The sequence below is a fragment of the Rutidosis leptorrhynchoides genome, chromosome 2 (genome assembly GCF_046630445.1).
Source record: "Rutidosis leptorrhynchoides isolate AG116_Rl617_1_P2 chromosome 2, CSIRO_AGI_Rlap_v1, whole genome shotgun sequence".
NCBI classification, from domain to species: Eukaryota; Viridiplantae; Streptophyta; class Magnoliopsida; order Asterales; family Asteraceae; genus Rutidosis; species Rutidosis leptorrhynchoides.
In genome coordinates this window covers 699,480,572-699,499,954 of record NC_092334.1, presented here as the reverse complement: position 1 = coordinate 699,499,954, position 19,383 = coordinate 699,480,572, and the positions used below count along the sequence as shown (strand labels likewise).

General features: G+C 33.8%; 1 long non-coding RNA gene across 3 annotated transcripts; it reads right to left on the bottom strand.

The window, feature by feature from the left end:
• Positions 1-6,422: 6,422 nt before the first annotated feature.
• LOC139894116 (uncharacterized) lies at positions 6,423-7,992 on the bottom strand. Of its 3 annotated transcripts, XR_011774810.1 has the most exons (4): positions 7,698-7,992; positions 6,892-6,976; positions 6,577-6,751; positions 6,423-6,452 (listed from the first exon to the last, which is right to left on the bottom strand). It is a non-coding gene; the product is annotated as an uncharacterized lncRNA (long non-coding RNA). The 3 variants fall into 3 exon arrangements; XR_011774811.1 differs by lacking the exon at positions 6,423-6,452 and having other exon boundaries at positions 6,459-6,751; positions 6,840-6,976; XR_011774809.1 differs by lacking the exon at positions 6,423-6,452 and having other exon boundaries at positions 6,459-6,751; positions 7,698-7,991.
• Between the last annotated feature and the right edge of the window lie 11,391 nt (positions 7,993-19,383).

The window sequence follows — 19,383 nt, the reverse complement described above, 5'->3', positions numbered from 1 at the left end:
GATGAAATTATCATACCCTTGCAAGAACCTAAAATTATGTCTAGAAGATAAAATTTAGTACTCCAATCTTTAGAACGAAACTCCATATACGGTGGATTCTTTTCTGTGATCACTACTTGATGAGATTTTTCTTCTTCTTCTTCTTTAGTTACCAACAACATACTAAGTGATGCAGATGCTTGCTTAGATTTTAGATGTACAACATTCTTTTTTATCAACTGGAACATGAAGAGCATCATGGGATCATCTTTCATAGCTCGTTGTTTGGCATTATACATGATTTCAAGGTACGGATCGTTTATATACTTGCACCATATCTTGCTTACACATTGAAAACGAGCCAAAGATTTCAGAGGCATTCTAGACAAGATGTTGTATATGCTGTCAACCGGAAACTCATCATCATCACCACCCACAATTTTATTTTTTGTTGATACAACACGGCCAGTTGTTGGGTTATTTTTTTGTTTTTTATGATGATGATGATGATAAATAGAAAACCCCCCTGCAATGCAATGCAATACATCAGAATTTACAATTGATTTTATTTTCAACAACCAAATCTATTAAATTGATTAGAGCGGTGGAGGTGAATAAAGTAAACAGGTGTTGCTTAAGAAGCATTACACACATCAGACTCTAAAAACAAACAATTTCTAAATCATTTAATTAAATAAATATGGTATGATGTATTATTAATAATCCTATCCTAGATACGATGATGTAGTAGACCTCATATTAAGGGTAATTATCGAGCTCTTTCTTATGGTACGAGATCGCTTCACATGCAAAGAATTTTTGTTTTTTACATTGTGAAATGCATGTTATCTACTAATGTGAAGAGTCAAAGTATTATTATTTAAATTTTTATTTTCAGATTTAAAAAGATAGTTGTGGAAATAATACAGAATTATACCTAAAACCTGAACAAGTTGAAGTCAAAAGTCTTGCAGGTAGACCTAACCTAACCTGACTCTCAACAAACAGTAAATAATTTACTTGTTTTGAGGTGAACTTACTGCAATCCATTGGACATTTTGCTACCTCTAATTAACAGAATATATATTTGGGCCAATCACAACAACAACAAGTGAAGCGATCTCGTACCATAAGAAAGAGCTCGATCAGAAATGGGCTGATCGGTTTACTATGATAGTCTAGACACTTTCTGACACAAGTAAGGTGCACTTTTATTGCATGTAAGCAATATAGTTCACCCTTTTTGGTGTCTAAAGCTCTCATGTGATCAAAGGTTGCATCTTTATCACATGGAAGTAATAAAGCTTCCACCTTTTTAGTGTTTCAAGCTTCTAAGTTAACAAAGATTGCATCTTTACTACATAGGAGTAGGAAATCTTCAACCTTTTTAGTGTTTCAAGCTTCTAAGTTTGCAAAGGTTGCACCTTTATCATATTTAGATGATAAAGACTCAATCTATATGTTCAAGTTTGCTCCTTTATCTCATTTAGGTGATAAAGACTCAAGCTTTATGTTCCTCCTTTATCACATTTAGATGATAAAGACTAAGCTTTATGTTCAAATTTGCTCCTTTATCACATTTAGATGATAAAGACTCAAGCTTTATGTTCAAGTTTGCTACTTTATCACATAGAGTTGATAAAGTCTTAATCTTTAACTTGATATATCATATTTATGCATCTTTATCACATGTAAGTGTTAAAGACTTGATTTTTATCACCATAAAAATCATAAAAAAGTTACATGTAAATGAAAGCTACAACCTTTTGCAACCAAAGTGCTAAAGATTGCATCTTTCTTCCATTTACAAAACAAGAACAAATTTTTCATAAGATCTTTAAGCTAGAAGCTTAGATCTTCATGTTTTAAGAGACCATAAGCTAAAGAGCTTAGATCTAACAACTTTTCAAGAGACCATAAGCTAAAAAGCTTAGATCTTTGATGATGATGAATATGAAATCAAAAAGCATGAATAAAATGAAGATAAGCATGAAAAAGTAAGAAAACTCACAAGCTTTGATCAGATAGTTCTTAGAGGTTGCCGATTGAAAGTCAAATACTTGCGATGGTACAGATTTATTATATATATGCAGCTGTGATTGTCATATAACCTAACAAATGAGTAATTTACCCAATCATCGGAGAAATTGGTTTTGATTACCGCCTTTAACTTTTTTATGCAATAAAGGGATATTCTAGTTATGATTAATTAATAATACGAACTAGCTAACCTTGGTGTTTTGGATACCGGAGCTGTTTCATCAGATCAAACAAGTCATACATACATAATACCCACTTCACTTCACTTCACATTCACATTTATTTATATTTATTTAGTGTAATAATAAAGACATAAACTTTAAACACAAAAACAAACTGATATATATGTTTTTTACCTAAAGCTTCCACCTTTTTCAGAGGGTTGTGAATGTCGGTATATTCCAGGGGATTGTGGCCAGATTTTTCGGGTACAAAACTCGATTTCTCTTTTCTTCTTCTGTTAATGTTGTTGCAACGACGGAGGATGGCGGCGTCAGGTACGATGGGGCTTCCTTGTTCCATGTCTGTGCAAGGCCTAAACCAGATTATCACAAAGTAAAGGAGGTACACCATTAATCAATCAATCAATCAATCAAGCATATATATAAAAGAAACATTAACAACTTTATCAACAACGTCAACAACCAATTATTAAAACCAATTAGAGTGACTATGATGTTTCATAAACACAAATTCATCTGCAAAATCAAAACCTAACAATCAAATCGTCTGAAAATTCGAATCCACAATTAAAAGTAACCAATCAAATCATCAAAACATAACAATCAAATTATCAATTAGAAAAAAAATAGAGTGTAAACTTGTTCAGTCACCTGCGAATCAAATCAAGCACTGCTTCTACTTGTGAATCGTTCAAGGTTTCAGAATCGAGAGGTAGTTATTATTTATTATAAGTAGTTTATAACCCGCGCATTCGCACGTATTTTACTATACAAAATTTTCTAAAAAAATTTATTCTTAAAAACTTGTTAATGGTAATGATATAGGTAATAGTTATGAAATATATGTAATAGATAAAGACACCATTAAAATCTATAAAACAAAAAAAATAAGCATGATAATCGTAAAGATAAAAATAAAAGATTTACACCATGTATGCATGTAGTTATAAGTGTAAAATTAGAAAGACAGAAAAAACAAATTTTTTAGGTTTAGGACGTGATTGCCAACTGGTAAATGTTGCAAGTCCATTGAAGTAAGAATTTAGTGACAACTAGGGATGGCAATGGATCGGATATGGATCGGGTGAGGCGTATCCATATCCATATCCATTTATTTTTTTTTACTTTTCATCCATCCATATCCATATCCGTCGGGTGAAGTGGGTTAATGGATAATTATCCATATCCGTTTAAATTTATTTTATTTTTAACAATTATAAGCGGTGGTTCACTATATACGATCAAAAATAATATTTTTAATAGTTTATGCGACCGAAAGTCACATTTTACTAATCTATATAACAAATATTCAATAGATAACCCATTAAACGTGTAAAGATATTGATATGTAAGTTGCTTACTTTTAGTTACATGGAATCACATTTGAACCACCAAAGTATGATAGATACATTTGATTATTTAAACAAAACAAAATATATGAAGAAAGTTATATATTTAGAGAAAATATAAAGAAAGATGAATATGAATATAATTAATGAAATATCACTACATAAATGATACTAATTTGAGTGATAAATTTATATATTTAGTTATTTCGGGTGAAAGCGGGTTCATCCATGGATGAAATTTTTTCATCCACATCCATATCCATTTAGATCGTCCATATCCACGAATAATCGGGTGGATCGGATGAATATCCACTGGATCGGGTATCCATTGCCATCCCTAGTACTGACAACAATGCTACTGCGAATTGTCTTGATGTCAACAATGACTTTAACGTAATTAATGTTTTTTCGCGAAGGTGATGTTTTTAGTAAATACTCAAACACTTGCATGATATAATGACATACAAAAAGGCCTCTACACACGACCAAAAACAAGAAACCTAAAGGATGTACATCCCAAAACCAATTGTCAAAAATAAAATGACTAATGCCAAAAGAACTATACACGACCAAAAAAAATCTATGCTTTACAAAAAATAATAAAAAAATAAAAAATAAATAAATGAGACATTTTGTTGTTTCCATCTCTTATGCCAATCTTAATATTATATCACTTGTATACCTTAAGTTACGAGCAATATCCATGTCCCAATAATCATCTCCCTTAACGGTATAATGAAGTCTTCAAAATCATACTCCGTTGACTTTTAAAAGTCATCGGTTCAGCATCAAATAATTGAAAAACTTGATCATTTCTAGATTGAAAAGAATGGTATGATAAGAGTTCCAAACCCTTCTTATGCAGCCTATAGCACTTGAATCCAGCACAAAAAACTCTGAGGACAAAACTTCCTACAAAAATGACAAGTAACCCTTTTACAATCAATTAAATACACTCATACCAAATAGACCCTGATATGAGTCCACTTGCCCATTCAGCACACAGCATAAACCGATACATCAAAAATACTCGGCACAAAAGAGACAGATAAACAGACATTGACACATTCACAAAAGAGTGATAAAAAACAGTTCTTTGTCAATATAAAAAGGATTCTTTATTAATACAGTTTCACCCAAATTAATTGACTCAAACATGTAAAGGAGTTCAACTTTGATAATTTGACTGGGTGAAACATATTTTCTGAAGCAGTTATTGAAAAACCTGTGCCAAAATGAATTAATAAAACGTGTCGTATAAATCAAATATAAATTTTGTTAATGATATATAGAATTCATAAGTTTGCTATGCTGCTGAACTATGAATTAAAAAATTATTAATAAAAATTATTAAACCTTTACCTAGAACCATACTATATAACTTGACACCTCCAATATCTTCAGCAATCGTTATTCGTTATTGCAGATTTAAACATAAACCTTCAATGACCTGCAATCTATATCATAGACAGCTTCATAAGCGGAATCAATAAAAGTACATATCTGCTTAAACTTGTTTACGATAGTTTAAACTACAAGTAAACCTCTATCCACTCGAGAACGGAATGTTGACCCGAATTCTTATCCAACTTACCCGCATCACCCAAAATCATTTCACAACTCCAAAAATTATATAACAAACGTATTAGTACCTTCAAATTATCAAATTATCAAATTACTCAATTAGATCAAAATATACACCTTTACTTTAAATGGGTCAAACTCAAGCCATTAACCAAAATGCATTCACCACTCATTTCTGAAACACCAAACCTTGCTAACTCACTTGCTACAACATATTGATATGTACAAAGTGACCATTACCCTATTTGACACCAGATGAGCAAACGGGTCAAAAGGTTCTAAATGGGCACAAAACAACTTTTAACAACTGAAAATGATAAGCCAAATGACTAATATTTTAACCAAAAAATAAAACATCTGTAGCAAAAGAGTAGCTCAATTTACCTTTCGAGCAAGGTTGTAAAACTCGCGACTCGGGGAGAACTCGGCCAGAGGTTTTTGAGGAGTTCTCGGAAACTCGGGGAGAACTCGGGGGAGAACTCGGATGTTGACTTTCGTTGACTTTTTAGTTTTTCCTTATCAAATATATATAAATATATGTTCTAATACAAAATATTATATGTAATAAAATATATAAACAAATAAGTTTATAAATAAAATACTCGGTATGAACATTTGATATTAAAAAAGCTGGTCTAAGTTGGTAGAGTTGATTTATTTGTATTATATTCAAAGTCCATGAGAAGCCCAATAATAAAAAAGAAAAAATAATAACAGGCCCATGAAACTAACCTTTTAAATTCAGACAACTCAAATAAACCCTATTTTTTATTCAGCCGCTAAACTTCATCTACCACATCTTAGTATCTTACATCTAAAAAACCTGGAAATTTCGAACCATCTTCATCCATTAATAGGTACTCGCGATAAGTTACATGTAAGTTCTTTTTTAATTCGTTCTAAACAAACACATAAAGTAATTGGCCGCTGTTGACTTTTGTTGACCGAGTTTTTACCGATTCTTGATCCGAGTTTTCGTTTTTCCCCTTCAGCCGATTACTCGCCGATTACTCGGCCGAGTAATCCGAGTTTTGCAACACTGCTTTCGAGCATAACATATGAGATGTATAATGATGCACACCGCTTTTTTATAGATTCTTCAGCATTTTAAGGTCCGAGGATTAAGAGTGACAATTACAAAAACATTATACATAATTTATGAATCCATAATTTATGAATCAAACCATCAACCCTGAGTTTTCGAACTTTATATGACATTAACCTTATATGTATGAGAATAGAATTCACTAATTCTAATAACATTATACAAAACTTGTGAACATCAAACCTTTTTGTGATATCCACGAAATTACAGCACCTGCAATAATAGTAATAAGCATATATATAAAACATAAAGACATGATTAATTTAAATAGATACTTAGAATACTTAATTAAGTAATATTAATAACAAATATTTACTAATAGTATATGACTACACACCTAACAAATTAGCAAGTTCCTGATACATAGATTTTCTGATTTCTTATTTTAAGAAATCTAAAATGATCAAACCTTTTTATCCCTTGATAGGATTTCATAACAACTTATCGAACGATTATACCCTTATGTTGAGTCTCGGTCAATCGGAGGACGAAAACAACTTAACAAATCCGATCTGTAACAAAACCAAATCGAATCCCAATCATAAGTACCAAATAATAAATAGAATAAAAATCAAATTTGATAATACATGCTTGCAAAACCAATAAGCGATATTAACTTCTTGAAATCCAAATCATAACTCATAATTTGAACCTTAAATATTGACGGATAAATGCGACTGATCGATATTTTGTTAACATCATTCGATGAATAGCATTCGATTTCGTCGATTGAAAGCCTGCGAATTTGACCGATGAAATGAAATATTGAAACTGTGTGTGTGACGGTTTAGGGTTTAATACCCTAAGTTAACGCATTGTATATGTTAATGCTAATATCTTGGTCGCTAAACTGATTGGCGTCAACATAATACGCCTAGCTTTCCTTAATGTCTCAAATTAAGAAATATAAAGAAAAACATGTGATGCACAACACAACTGTCAATATATGTCATCAATCCAATATAACACAACTACTTTCATCAAGTGTAATCCAGAACACCTAATTGTTGAAGAATATATGCAATAGTTCAGATACAAAGATATTGCTAATAAGAAAATTATTCCTTTTCCCATCTTACAATGATGAATAAAATAAAATTCAGTTCAGTTATTCGGTATCGAGATACATCACCAACTACTTATTACGACTAAAAACCATACACATGAATCCTCATCTTGCAAAAAAAAATAAGCCATAAGATATCAAAAGATGATACAGAAATTCAATCAAATCAGTATCTCAAATTCATCTATCTATTCATAGCTCTTGCTTTTCAAAAAAAAAAAAAAAAAAAAAAAAAAAATCTATCTATTCATAGCATAACCGTAATTTACTCAAATTCACACAGTAGTAGATGAATTCAACCAAATCAGCACATCTAAAATATCGATTCACAACAAAACAGTATTCACTTCGTATTCAATAGAAAGATACAAAACTTAAGCAATTAAATATACCAGTCTTGACAACAGGGCATGATTTCGCACTCATGGAGACACTTTTTCGGTTTGCACCGGTCTTCTTTTTAGATTGCAATACGAGTTAATCAATCAGCCATTGAAATAATGAAACTGTGTGTATGCCGGTTTAGGGTAAACTGCCCTAATTTAAGGCATTGTTTTCCCTAATTTAGCGGTAGAATTTTTTTTATTCGTATTATTAAGGGCAGGTGGGTAATTTAGAATCTTAACTGCCGCTTAAAATCTTAAATGACGTGATTTGGTATTTAAATGGATATGATTAAATTAAAGAAACACATCCAAGGGTTGAGATTTTGACATGTAAGAATTTTTATAACCTAATGATGCCATAAAAGTTTTCTTATTATAGATAAGAGAGATAATTTTGTTCCAATTGGGGTTCTCTTTATCGTTCGACTCCTAAACATAAACAAACTGGACCAAAAGGCATTTGGCTTTGAAAAGAAAAAAAAAAGGAGGTGATAATTGTGAATTTATATACAGTGTGTGTATGAATAATAATAATTAATAATTAATTATAATAAATTTTATAAATATAGGAACAAAATAAATATAATAAATAGTACATCTCCTATTTTTCTCTTCACAAAGTTTGTTTTATAGTTAAGAAAGGAATGCACCATGTATAATGAGCGGACCGAATAATGAGTTTAAGTTGTTGTGATTATAAGAGAGGTTCGCCTAAACGTTGGGAGACACAAATTTGAGAGAAAATAACTCTATTACTCACAAGAATAGATTACAAGAGTATTACAAAACTCAAATAAAAAAAACTCTCAAACTCACACACACTAACTAGGTTGTGTTTTCACAATTTCTGAATGATTTACAAAGGAGGTTTGCACCCCTATTTATAAGGAAAATTTGAGGAGGTGGAAGGTGTGAACGCAGATTGGTGTGAACGCAAAAATGGTGGCTAGCCGTCATTGTGTTCAACTTTGCTACTTCCATGTGTTGTCAAAGTTGGCTACTAGCCGTCATTGTTTCCAATTTGAATACTTCCATATGAGTTGTCAAAGTTAGCTAGCCGTAATTGTTTCCAACTTTGCTTCTTCAACCGGCTTCTTTGAACATCTAGAAAAATCTAGATTACGACTGGAACTTATCAATTCTCCCCCTCCAGCCGTATACAGGGAAAACGCTTCCCGGTTATGTCTCTGCATAACTCTAGCTTCTCTCGAGTCACCACCTTTGTATGGATCTTCAATAGTCTCAACAGTTGTCGATCAATTACCTCGCGTATCCAATGATAACGAATATCAATATGTTTTTTAACTCAGCTATTCGATCTCGGGCTTCTTTTAACTGACTCTCAATTCGCTGTATGTATTCATGTTGATCATTATTCGAATCCTCTCCTTCTGTTGGAGCTCTGAAGATTATGGGGGTAGGGGGAGCTTGGAAATTTTTTCGCTCATCAGCCATCTTTTACCTGTACTACACATCATCTCACCAAAGCTTATGTAACGACCCGAAAAAATCGTCATTGACGGCGCCGTTAACTTAGGTCCCGTTACGTGGTCGTAGTCCCTATATGAGACACGTTTGACCAAAATTATGTCGCATTCATTTGAAACGTACAAGACTTACAAAGTTTTGTTTACCAAATGGTTCGACAACCAGTTTAAGTTTACAAGAGTTATACGATATAAATGAAATAACTTGCGACATAATTAGTTTAAAATCACAGTTGCTATAAATAGCGTAAGTATGTATGCTTTAAGTTTGAATCCAAAGGTGCTATCACTAGCGTATGCATGTATGCTTGACTCCAAGCAAGTAATCAAAGTGTGCGGAAGCATGTATCAAGTAGCCAAGTATGAACCTGAGAAACATATAGAAAACTGTCAACGAAAAACGTTGGTGAAATCATAGATGTAGTAATAAACGTTATTTTTGAATCACAAGATTTAGTATTTCCATAAAATTGATCATCCAAAAGTTGCATTCCAAAAATAGGTTCGCGAGCACCCAATTATCAATGCTTAACATTCCTTCCATAGAACCCCATCACAATAGTGTTAGAACATACACTGTTTCTCGAAAATATATTTCATTCGTAAACGGTAGCGAACCGTTTGAATGAGGGTTTGTCAAACCCATATGGATCCATACAACATAAGTTCTCGCTTACACCCGGCAAGTGTAACTAATGATAATCGAATTGAGGATTTTGTTCTAAACTCGCTGTAGAATGTTTGTTTCATCAGACTTGCGTTCAAAACATAAAAGTAAATAGTACAAGATGTAACAAAGTATATGTTTCTCAGCCCACGATTTAAAAGTATAAAAGTTGTCGAAAAGGTGGGACTATGATCTCACCTCGAGTGCACGAGTATAAATGTACTTCACAAAGTAAACGTGTGCATGAAAGTTGCTTAGCCTTGACCTAAACAAGTAAGTTGTATCAATTATCCGGTTACGACACAAGGTCGGGCGAAATGTGTTCAATTAGTCCTATGGCTCGTTACGACTCGATTATATAGCATGTGAGTCACGTTGTCAAGTTTCATGCAAGAATCAATTATAAAAGAAAGATTTGAACGATTGCATAAGTATTTGGTTAAGTTTGACAAAAAGTCAAACTTGGTCAAAGTCAAAGTCAACGGGGTCGGGTCGGGTATCCGATGATTTTTCTAAGTTATATAATCATATATGAGCATGTTGGCCAAGTTTCATGTTAATCGGAGGTGCGTAGCATAGTTAGAATTAAACGGTAAACGACCAAGCGAAACAGAATCTGGCAGTTCATCTGGACGGCGTCCAGATTTGCTGGACGGCGTCCAGCATTGAAGGACTGGATGGCGTCCAAGAATCTGGACGGCGTCCAGATCAGTATGCAGGTCCTGTTTTGCTGCAACACACAATGCACGAACCAAAACCCAAACAATCCCAATTTATGACCCGCAAACAATCAAAACATGTATCTTATATCATCGGGAAGGTATTTTGATAAGGAAAACAACTAACCACATATCATCAATCGAGCTCATCATTTACAACAACAAAAACCTAGTCAAATGATCGTTAAATGTTCATAATCAAAGTCTCAAGTTCGCAAAAAAATGCATTTCATGATTCGAGAATCCAATTTATACATATGATATGCTGTTGTGAAGGTAATCAAGAATACAATCCAACCAAACACTTACCAACAATATTTCATGGCATTCAAATCATCAAAAGTCCATTTTAAGAGTTATCAAACCCTAACCAAAACCCACAAAATCAATATTCATGTGTTTGAAGTTTTCTTAATCAACCTATACATCAAAACGAAGCTAGTGATACTAGTAACACAATTAAAACATGAACTTTAACAATTTAACAACATTTAATCACCCAAAACTCAAGATTAAGCACACCCATTTCAAATGTTCAAACTAGTTACCCAAAACAACAAATCGAGCAAATAAATCATATATTCATGCTAGACACGAGCCATAGACATTAACTAACACCATTTCAAGTCAAAAACACGAATTTAGAGAAATCTAGAGTTTTAGAAATGTTACCCAAACGAGATGAAGTTGGTATCAAATTGTAGAGGATGAAGAGAGGATTCCAAATATGTAATTTGTTTTGTTGCAAGCTTCCTAGATCGAATTTAGATGATGATTTTGTGTTTGAGGGTTTGAGAGAATAAAAATGGAAGTAATGAAATGGGGAGGATGAAATGAATGGAGGAGGGTGAAGGTTGACTTGTTGACCTAGTCATCCCTTTGCCCTCTTGGCAAGTTTAGTCCCTCAAGTTTGTAGTCGGGTGCGGGAATTAACCAAACGAATTATTTTAAAAACGCTTGAGTAAACGAGTGATGCTATAATTAAATAACGAAAATATTAGTACGTTAGTCAACGAAAGGTACGAATTTAGATAACGGAAGATATTATCTAAAAAAAAAGACGGGCGTTAAAATAATTTAACGGAAAAATGCGGGATGTTACATTACCTACACCTTAAAAGAAATTTCGTCCCGAAATTTAGTTGGAAGTAGTAGTCGTTGTTTCTCCCTCGAGATCTTGCGTTGCAAATTCTACGAATAAGTGAAGGCACTTCCTTGAGCATTTCAACGAACCTTGACATTCGGGATTTTACGTTGTTTTAAAGTTTGGTTTCACGATCCATAATTTCAACCGGTTCTCCTAGGAAGTGAAGTTTGTCATCGATAGTATGTTCATCAAAAGGAATAACAAGTTCTTGTTCGGCAAGACACTTCTTCAAGTTTGATGCATAGAATGTAGGATGAACGGAGCTCAAATGAATCGGAAAATCTAAATGGCTAGCAACGGGTCCAAAACGCCCCAAGATTTTTTTTTAAAAAGATCAAAATATCGCGGATTTAGCTTTCTACGTTCCCGAAACGGATTGCACCTTCTCAAGGTATGACTTTTAACGTTACGCGGTTTCCCCACTTGGAATTCGAGAGGTTTACGTCTAACATTTGCATGGCTCTTTTGGCGACTACGGATCGTCTTAGGCCTCTCTTGGATTTGAACGATCTTAACGGTTATTTCATGAATGAGTTCGATTCCGGTGGTTTAATTGTTGCCTACGTCGGCTCAACAAATTGTAAAATGATAATTGCGGACATATAAAGTTTCGAAAAGGTGCGGCGTTAATACACGAAAGAAAATTTTGTAGTAAGAGAATTTGACTAAAGGCAAGTACTTTTCCTCAAGTAAATTTGAAGTCGATAACACGAACTCGTATTATGGTTTCCAAGGTTTGAATCGTATGTTTGTTTGGTCCTCGGGATGTGGTTGATGTGTTGTACTCATGTTTAAGCGTGGTCCCGAGACTTTTTGTAAGGCACTCCAAAATCTAGAAGTGAAACGAGGATCTCGATTCGAAACGAGGTACATCTCTTTAAGGTATATTGAACAAGTTCGTTAGGACTTGAAAATGTTAGTTAGAACAAGTTTCTCAAGAAATTCGCGCCGCAAAAGATTTATCGGTTTCCGAAAACGTTCGTTAGGAATATTCCCCCTCGTGGTGAATACTAGTATAATGTGAAGAGTCTCTCTTTCCATTGAGAATTTAGATAAAAGATTTCCTTAAACGGAAGTACGAGTGTAATGCGAGAGAAGTTTCCGCCTCGATGTGAGCATACCAAACAGTTTGTAGTTCGTTGATAAAACTGTGCGAAAACGAGATAGTATACACGTGTAACATACGTTTGATGTTGAAAGAATTTGCCATTCATTTGGAAGCATAAATATGGTTCGACAATAATCGAAGATGTGTCCCGGGTATGGTTGTTATCAGTATTCTCGGAGTTTTCGGATGTTCAAACAAGAAAAATGAAGTCATGTACATGGCACATGGTGGTGATTAGGTTGATCGAGTCCAATCACCATCACGAGTCATTAGAACTTTGGTATGACTTATCGTAATATAACCACGTTGATCGAGTGTTGTTATATTACGCTAACTCATACCTCCATTCCCACATCACTCCATACATTCAAGTTCGTATAATCGTGAAGTTTTAAAATGAACAAAGTGTAACGATGTCTCTAACGTGACTCGTATTGAATCGAAAGAATTAGTGCAACTCTAAAGAAGCGTTCCCCGAGGGAAATGTATAAATGATTGTTCACGTCAATGCGATTCAAGTCAAACAATAATGTATTCTGGTACGAGAAGTGTAACGAATCATGATAACGAATAGTACGCAACCGTAGTGATAAAAAAAAAGTGATGACGATACTCACCTAGAGTAATGATGGTAGTAACAAGAAGTGGTAGATAGTAAGGAACACTGGTGTGACACCGATAGTAAGTTGAAACGGCGGCGAATAACAATCTGGGAGACAGAGTTCCCGAACAAGTATGATTAATGAAGTCGTCGTCGTCCTTACGCGTATGAATCTTAAGTTTACGTGTATTACCGAAAAGCGGTAGATTACAAATTCGCATGATGAAAACTTGGTACCATTAGGAAGTTGCCTAAGAATGATTCAAGTATAATGCACAAGTAGTCAAGTAAGTGCTATCTATAGCAAATGTATGTCGGAATGCAATGGCTAACTATCCGGTTGTAGTCTAGATTCACTAATGCGTCCTAACGACTCTGTCAGACACACTAATGCATATCCTAGTTCCCTACAACCAACGCTCTGATACCATCTGTAACGACCCGACAAAATCGTCATTGACGGCTGAAATGTCCCGTTCATATTGATTATAAACGTTCCATATTAATTGATTTCGTTGCGAGGTTTTGACCTCTATATGAGACGTTTTTCAAAGACTGCATTCATTTTTAAAACAACCATAACCTTTATTTTATCAATAAAGGTTTCAAAAGTATTACGTAGATTATCAAATAATGATAATCTAAAATATACTGTTTACACACGACCATTACATAATGGTTTACAATAGAAATATATTACATCGACATATGTTTCTTGAATGCAGTTTTTACATAATATCATACAAACATGGACTCCAAATCTTGTCCTTATTTTAGTATGCAACAGCGGAAGCTCTTAATATTCACCTGAGAATAAACATGCTTTAAACGTCAACAAAAATGTTGGTGAGTTATAGGTTTAACCTATATATATCAAATCGTAACAATAGACCACAAGATTTCATATTTCAATATACATCCCATACATAGAGATAAAAATCATTCATATGGTGAACACCTGGTAACCGACATTAACAAGATGCATATATAAGAATATCCCCATCATTCCGGGACACCCTTCGGATATGATATAAATTTCGAAGTACTAAAGCATCCGGTACTTTGGATGGGGTTTGTTAGGCCCAATAGATCTATTTTTAGGATTCGCGTCAATCAGGGTGTCTGTTCCCTAATTCTTAGATTACCAGACTTAATAAAAAGGGGCATATTCGATTTCGATAATTCAACCATAGAATGTAGTTTCACGTACTTGTGTCTATTTTGTAAATCATTTATAAAACCTGCATGTATTCTCATCCCAAAAATATTAGATTTTAAAAGTGGGACTATAACTCACTTTCACAGATTTTTACTTCGTCGGGAAGTAAGACTTGGCCACTGGTCGATTCACGAACCTATAACAAATATGTACATATATATCAAAGTATATTCAAAATATATTTACAACACTTTTAATACATTTTGATGTTTTAAGTTTATTAAGTCAGCTGTCCTCGTTAGTAACCTACAACTAGTTGTCCAACGTTAGATGTACAGAAAAAAATTGATATATATTATCTTGAATCAATCCACGACCCAGTATATACACGTCTCAGGCTAGATCACAACTCAAAGTATATATATTTTTGGAATCAACCTCAACCCTGTATAGCTAACTTTCACATTACTGCATATAGAGTGTCTATGGTTGTTCCAAATAATATATACACATGGGTCGATATGATATGTCAAAACATTTGCATACGTGTCTATGGTATCCCAAGATTATATAATATATTAGAATACATGTATAATACAATATAAGTTAGCTAGGATATGATTAATATAGATTTGTTACCAATTTTCACGTTGCTACAACAAGAAAAATTATCCAATCTTGTTTTACCCATAACTTCTTCATTTTAAATCCGTTTTGAGTGAATCAAATTGCTATGGTTTCATATTGAACTATATTTTATGAATCTAAATAGAAAAATTATAGGTTTATAGTCGGAAATATAAGTTACAAGTCTTTTTTGTAAGAGGTAGTCATTTCAGTCGAAAGAACGACGTCTTGATGACCATTTTGAAAAACGTACTTCCACTTTGAGTTTAACCATGATTTTTGGATATAGTTTCATGTTCATAAGAAAAATCATTTTCCCAGAAGAACAACTTTTAAATCAAAGTTTATCATAGTTTTTAATTATCAAACCCAAAACAGCCCGCGGTGTTACTACAACGGCGTATATCCGGTTTTACGGTGTTTTTCGTGTTTTCCAGTTTTAAATCATTAAGTTAGCATATCATATAGATATAGAACATGTGTTTAGTTGATTTTAAAAGTCAAGTTAGAAGGATTAACTTTTGTTTGCGAACAAGTTTAGAATTAACTAAACTATGTTCTAGTGATTTCAAGTTTAAACCATCGAATAAGATAGCTTTATATGTATGAATCGAATGATGTTATGAACATCATTACTACCTCAAGTTTTCTGGATAAAACTACTGGAAATGAGAAAAATGGATCTAGCTTCAAAGGATCCTTGGATGGCTTGAAAGTTCTTGAAGCAGAATCATGACACGAAAACAAGTTCAAGTAAGATTTCCACTCGAAATAAGATTGTTATAGTTATAGAAATTGAATCAAATTTTGAATATGAGTATTACCTTGTATTAGAAAGATATCTTACTGTAAATAAGAAAGATTTCTTGAGGTTGGATGATCACTCTACATAATTGGAAGTAAGCTAGCAAACTTGGAAGTGTTCTTGATTTTATGAAACTAAAACTTGTAGAATTTATGAAGAACACTTAGAACTTGAAGGTAGAACTTGAGAGAGATCAATTAGATGAATAAAATTGAAGAATTAAAGTGTTTTTAGGTGTTTTTGGTCATTGGTGTATGGATTAGATATAAAGGATATGTAATTTTGTTTTCATGTAAATAAGTCATGAATGATTACTCATATTTTTGTAATTTTATGAGATATTTCATGCTAGTTGCCAAATGATGGTTCCCACATGTGTTAGGTGACTCACATGGGCTGCTAAGAGCTGATCATTGGAGTGTATATACCAATAGTACATACATCTAAAAGCTGTGTATTGTACGAGTACGAATACAGGTGCATACGAGTAGAATTGTTGATGAAACTGAACGAGGATGTAATTGTAAGCATTTTTGTTAAGTAGAAGTACTTTGATAAGTGTCTTGAAGTCTTTCAAAAGTGTATGAATACATATTAAAACACTACATGTATATACATTTTAACTGAGTCGTTAAGTCATCGTTAGTCGTTACATGTAAGTGTTGTTTTAAAACCTTTAGGTTAACGATCTTGTTAAATGTTGTTAACCCAATGTTTATAATATCAAATGAGATTTTAAATTATTATATTATCATGATAATATGATGTATGAATATCTCTTAATATGATATATATATACATTAAATGTCGTTACAACGATAATCGTTACATATATGTCTCGTTTCAAAATCATTAAGTTAGTAGTCTTGCTTTTACATATGTAGTTCATTGTTAATATACTTAATGATATGTTTACTTATAATAATATCATGTTAACTATATATATATATCCATATATATGTCATCATATAGTTTTTACAAGTTTTAACGTTCGTGAATCACCGGTCAACTTGGGTGGTCAATTGTCTATATGAAACCTATTTCAATTAATCAAGTCTTAACAAGTTTGATTGTTTAACATATTGGAAACACTTAATCATGTAAATAACAATTTCATTTAATATATATATAAACATGGAAAAGTTCGGGTCACTACAGTACCTACCCGTTAAATAAATTTCGTCCCGAAATTTTAAGCAGTTGGAGGTGTTGACGTATCTTCTGGAAATAAATGCGGGTATTTCTTCTTCATCTGATCTTCACGCTTCCAGGTGAACTCGGGTCCTCTACGAGCATTCCATCGAACCTTAACAATCGGTATCTTGTTTTGTTTAAGTCTCTTAACCTCACGATCCATTATTTCGACGGGTTCTTCAATGAATTGAAGTTTTTCATTGATTTGGATTTCGTCCAACGGAATAGTGAGATCTTCTTTAGCAAAACATTTCTTCAAATTCGAGACGTGGAAAGTGTTATGTACATTCGCAAGTTGTTGAGGTAACTCAAGTCGGTAAGCTACTGGTCCGACACGATCAATAATCTTGAATGGTCCGATATACCTTGGATTTAATTTCCCTCGTTTACCAAATCGAACAACACCTTTCCAAGGTGCAGCTTTAAGCATGACCATCTCTCCAATTTTAAATTCTATATCTTTTCTTTTAATGTCAGCGTAGCTCTTCTGTCGACTTTGGGCGGTTTTCAACCGTTGTTGAATTTGGATGATCTTCTCGGTAGTTTCTTGTATTATCTCCGGACCCGTAATCTGTCTATCCCCCACTTCACTCTAACAAATCGGAGACCTGCACTTTCTACCATAAAGTGCTTCAAACGACGCCATCTCAATGCTTGAATGGTAGCTGTTGTTGTAGGAAAATTCTGCTAACGGTAGATGTCGATCCTAACTGTTTCCGAAATCAATAACACATGCTCGTAGCATGTCTTCAAGCGTTTGTATCGTCCTTTTACTCTACCCATCAGTTTGTGGATGATAGGCAGTACTCATGTCTAGACGAGTTCCTAATGCTTGCTGTAATGTTTGCCAGAATCTTGAAATAAATCTGCCATCCCTATCAGAGATAATAGAGATTGGTATTCCATGTCTGGAGACGACTTCCTTCAAATACAGTCGTGCTAACTTCTCCATCTTATCATCTTCTCTTATTGGCAGGAAGTGTGCTGATTTGGTGAGACGATCAATTATTACCCAAATAGTATCAAAACCACTTGCAGTCCTTGGCAATTTAGTGATGAAATCCATGGTAATGTTTTCCCATTTCCATTCCGGGATTTCGGGTTGTTGAAGTAGACCTGATGGTTTCTGATGCTCAGCTTTGACCTTAGAACACGTCAAACATTCTCCTACGTATTTAGCAACATCGGCTTTCATACCCGGCCACCAAAAATGTTTCTTGAGATCCTTGTACATCTTCCCCTATCCAGGATGTATTGAGTATCTGGTTTTATGAGCTTCTCTAAGTACCATTTCTCTCATATCTCCAAATTTTGGTACCCAAATCCTTTCAGCCCTATACTGTGTTCCGTCTTCCCGAATATTAAGATGCTTCTCCGATCCTTTGGGTATTTCATCCTTTAAATTTCCCTCTTTTAAAACTCCTTGTTGCGCCTCCTTTATTTGAGTAGTAAGGTTATTGTGAATCATTATATTCATAGATTTTACTCGAATGGGTTCTCTGTCCTTCCTGCTCAAGGTGTCGGCTACCACATTTGCCTTCCCCGGGTAGTAACGAATCTCAAAGTCGTAATCATTCAACAATTCAATCCACCTACGCTGCCTCATATTCAGTTGTTTCTGATTAAATATGTGTTGAAGACTTTTGTGGTCGGTATATATAATACTTTTGACCCCATATAAGTAGTGCCTCCAAGTCTTTAATGCAAAAACAACCGCGCCTAATTCCAAATCATGCGTCGTATAATTTTGTTCGTGAATCTTCAATTGTCTAGACGTGTAAGCAATCACCTTCGTTCGTTGCATTAATACACAACCAAGACCTTGCTTTGATGCGTCACAATAAATCACAAAATCATCATTCCCTTCAAGCAATGACAATATAGGTGTCGTAGTTAGCTTTTTCTTCAATAACTGAAACGCTTTCTCTTGTTCATCTTTCCATTCAAATTTCTTCCCTTTATGTGTTAATGCAGTCAAGGGTTTTGCTATTCTGGAAAAGTCTTGGATGAACCTTCTGTAGTAACCAACTAGTCCTAAAAACTGGCGTATGTGTTTCGGAGTTTTCGGGGTTTTCCACTTTTCAACAGTTTCTATCTTTGCCGGATCCACCTTAATACCTTCTTTGTTCACTATGTGACCGATGAATTGAACTTCTTCCAACCAAAATGCACACTTTG